Genomic DNA, 4,445 nt, shown 5'->3' on the forward strand with positions numbered 1-4,445 from the left:
TTCACCTTGGTTACGGGATGGTAATTAGTTACGGACAATTTACAAAGTTTTCCTAGTGGACCAAATGTTTTCTTGACATTGGTTACGCTTATTCGAACCAGAACCGCCAAATGAAGTTTTTCGCCTCTATTTATAGACTTGTTATCGCGTATGAATTCCGTACCGTAACTAGAAAGCAGTCTATGAATTCTATTGGTCGAGCCTTCCTGGAATTGGTTGCGGAATGCGTTATTTGCCTGGAATTCATACACTTCAAAACTACAGTTCCGTAACCAACTTGCGTAACTCAAATTAAAAGTCATAAAATACTTTTGCAAGTAAACTAATCATTGATTCAGTATTTGCAATAAATTATCTGTCAAAATATCTTTCTGTTATTAAAAATCTTTCCGTATAATAACTAGCGTTTGGGCACTATTTTTGTACACAAACATTTGCAGACATCGTGACAGTATGAAAACATACACAATTATAAGCTACTCTCTGGATGTTACAAGTTCATTCATAGTTGACATGAATAAAGTAAGGTCTATAGTTTACATTTGAATAGATATTGTTTTTAAATTGACTTAATGTTATAGGTTACGGATCATTTGTAACATATTTCCGCGACCTTTCAAAAATCGTCCCAAATTAAACACGACACATAACATAGCTGTATGAAGTTTATTTAGGCAACCATTTCCTAACAATATAAACAAGAGGGCCATGATGGCCCAAAGTCGCTCACCTGTATATAGGCCCCCGGAGCGGGCCAGTTTAAACCCCAGGGCTTTTATTTGAACAAACTTGGTTGACACCCATTAGAAGATGTTTCATGCTTAACATCTAAGGTCTAGCTTGTTGGGTTTTTTAAAAGAAGATTTTTTCAAGTTTTTTTCTTTACACATATAGTTAAAAACAATGACACACCTGGGGCAGGACCAGTTTTGATCCAAGGGCTTTTATTTGAACAATCTTTGTAGACACTTACTAGACAATGTTTCATGCTTAATATCTAAACTCTAGCTATTCAGGTTTTTTCGAAGAAGATTTTTAAGTTTTTGCTATACACATGTAAGGAAAATGAATGACTCCCGGGGTGGGGCCAATTTTGACCCTAGGGCTTTTATTTGAACAAACTTGGAAGACACTCACTAGAAGATGTTTCATGCTTAGTATCTAAACTGTAGCTATTTGTTTGTTTTTTTTCAAAAAAGATCTTTTAAGTTTTTGTTATATGCATATAAGGAAAATGAATGACCCCCGGGGCGGGGCCAATTTTGACCCCAGGGCTCTTATTTGAACGAACTTGGTAGACATCCATTAGAACATGTTTCATACTAAATATCTTAGATCTTAGCTCTAGCTCTTTGCATTCTTTAAAAGAATTTTTTTTAAGTTTTTACTAATTATGCATATAGGGAAAATCAATGACCCCTTGGGGCGGGGCCAATTTTGACCCCAGGGCTTTTATTTGAACAAACTTGGTAGACACCCATTAGAAGATGTTTCATGCTAAATATCTTAGCTCTAGCTCTTTGGGTTCTTTAAAAGAAGATTTTTTAAGATTTTACTATATACATATAGGGAAAATCAATGACCCCCCAGGGTGGGGCCGATTTTAATTCTAGGAACAAAATTTGAACAAGTTTGGTTTTGGACCTATAGATGATACCATAGACCAAATATCAAAGCTCTAGGCCATTTACTTTCAGACCAGAAGATTTTTCAAGTTTTCACTATATGTATATAATGAAAATCAATGACCCCCGAGGGCGGGGCCAATTTTGACCCGAGGGCCATTATTTGAACAATCTTGGTAGAGGTCTACCAGGTCTACCACACAATGTTTCATGCCAAATATCTTACCTGTAGCCTTTGCCAATTCAGAAAAGAAGATTTTTTTATGTTTTACTATATACATATTAGAAAAACCTATGACCCCCCGGGGCGGGGCCAATTTTGACACTAGGGACAAAATTTGTACAACTTTGGTATTGGACCTTCAGATGATACCATAGACCAAATATCAAAGCTCTAGGCCATTTACTTTCAGACCAGAAGATTTTTCAAGTTTTCATTATATGTATGTAATGAAAATCAACCCCGGGACGGGGCCAATTTTGACCCTAGGGCCATTATTTGAACAATCTTGATAGAGGTCTACTTCACAATGTTTCATGCCAAATATCTAATCTGTAGAAGAAGATTTTTTTAGATTTTATTATATACATATAATGAAAAACCTATGACCCCCCGGGCCGTGGGCCAATTTTGACACTGAACAACCTTGGTAGAGGACCCATAGATGATACCATATACCAAAAATCAAAGCTCTGGCCCATGTACTTTCAGACAAGAAGATTTTTTAATTTTGTGTTTTTTGAAACCCTTTTCTGGCCCTATGACCTACATATGCAACAGACCAGAACCATTTGAACAACTTTGAAAGGGGATCACACAAGGATCATTTCTGTAAAGTTTGGTTGATGTGCAGTCATTGGTTTCAGAGGAGATGTTGTTTATGTTAAAAGTTGACGACGCACGACGGACACAGGGCCATCACAATAGCTCACCCTGAGCATTGCTCAGGTGAGCTAAAAAGTAAATTAAATTACTTATAATATTTCTTTAAAAAAATCCTAAGTTCAAAGGGATATTAACCTGAAAATATTGCTTTAAGAGTTCTGAACCTAGTCACATAAGATGTAATTGATGATAAGGAATATGTATTTGAAGTAAGAGGTAGATGCCTTTGAAACTAAAGAAGTCATAGTAAAAAATAATATTTTTCAAGTAAAAAAAATCTAAGTTCATGGGGAGGTAATTCTTGCAATATTGGTGCTAGCGTTAACAACCTTGTCACATAACATTTGGTTAATGATAAGGAACATATATTTGAAATATGAAGTTGATCCCTTAAGAAATAAATAAGTAACAGTAAATAATAGCTGTCGGTAGGACAGCAACGCTCTACCATTCTAAGTGCTTGATAGAAAAAGAGCCTTGATAATGTAAAATGTTAACAAAAGGGCCAAATTTTCCTTTAAATCCATGTTACTGTTATAGGGCCAAATTTTCCTTTCAATCCATGTTACTGTTATAGGCTTTGAAGAGAGTCCTATTATGCTCTCAAAGAAGAGTATAAAATTTCAACTTGTTCCTAGCCAGATGTCAATAGTATATGAAAATATCTGAGGTGGTATGCAAACTTTAATTAAATAACATAAAATCTAAGTCAGAAAAGGGGCATAATTCTGTCAAAATGCTTGATTCAGTTATCTCCTCCTGTCTACAGGTTGGGGTCATGATGGTGAACAAGTGTGCAAAGTTTCAAAGCCATATGTCAATGGACTTTGATATTTGAGATACATGTATTACAAAAACTTTAACATAAGTTATTACACCTACGCTGACACAGATGCCGACACCAACACTGACGCACTGGTGACTACAATAGCTCTACTTATTCTTATCGAATAGTCGAGCTAAAAATAACTTTTTTTAGGAAAATTCTATCTTCAAGAAGAGATAAATTTGAAAATATTGGTGCTAGAGTAATGAATCTTGTCACATAAGATGTGGTTGATGATAAGGAACATATATTTGAAGTATGAAGTTGATCCCTTAAGAAATAAGGAAGTAACGATAGAAAATAATATTTTTTTAAGGAAAATTCTAAGTTCAAGGGGAGATAAATCTGAAAATAGTGGTGCTAGAGTTATGAACCTTGTCACATAAGATGTGGTTGATGATATGGAAAACCAAAACTTCAATCTGAATAAGGACGCGGACGCCGGGGCAAGTAGGACGGCTCTCCATATACTTTGTATAGTCTAGCAAGAAAGTGTTTTATGCAGTAAACATAAATATAAAAGTGATATGGAACTTTTTGTACTAAGAAGCGAGGAATGATATTTTATCTTTTCTTGCATTCTAAATCTATAGTAAATGATATTATTACCGTACCTTTCTTGCCTATTAAATGTATGGTATTGTACCTAAGGCTCCCACGTTTACAATTTTTTGTAAACGTTTACACGATTGCTAAGAACCGAAACGATACCGTTTAAAAGGTGATACCTCTATGTACTATGCACACCATGTATTTGAGTCGCCAAATGATGTCTTTCTTTCTAATTTTTACACATGTACAAATAAAGAATGCGCAGGGCTCATCACGATTGAGTCAGCACACATTTTTGCATTGTAACCCCATTTTTTACCAAAAATGTTTTATGTCACGAGCAACTTTGCACCGTAATGCTGTGTGGAGGGTTGTGAACACCTATTTTCCGTTTGTTTACTTTGGAATAAACCACTAGAATTGATAAAATCCATGATTACAGGCAATGATTAAGAAATTTTGCAAGACAATATGGTCATTTCGATTAAACGGTAAACAATATCGTAAACGTTTATGAATGAAAATCGAAACGAATCCGTTTAAACGTGTAATCGTT

This window comes from Ruditapes philippinarum, unplaced genomic scaffold (assembly GCF_026571515.1).
Source record: "Ruditapes philippinarum isolate M1 unplaced genomic scaffold, ASM2657151v2 ctg1061_1_1_1_1, whole genome shotgun sequence".
Classification (NCBI taxonomy): Eukaryota; Metazoa; Mollusca; class Bivalvia; order Venerida; family Veneridae; genus Ruditapes; species Ruditapes philippinarum.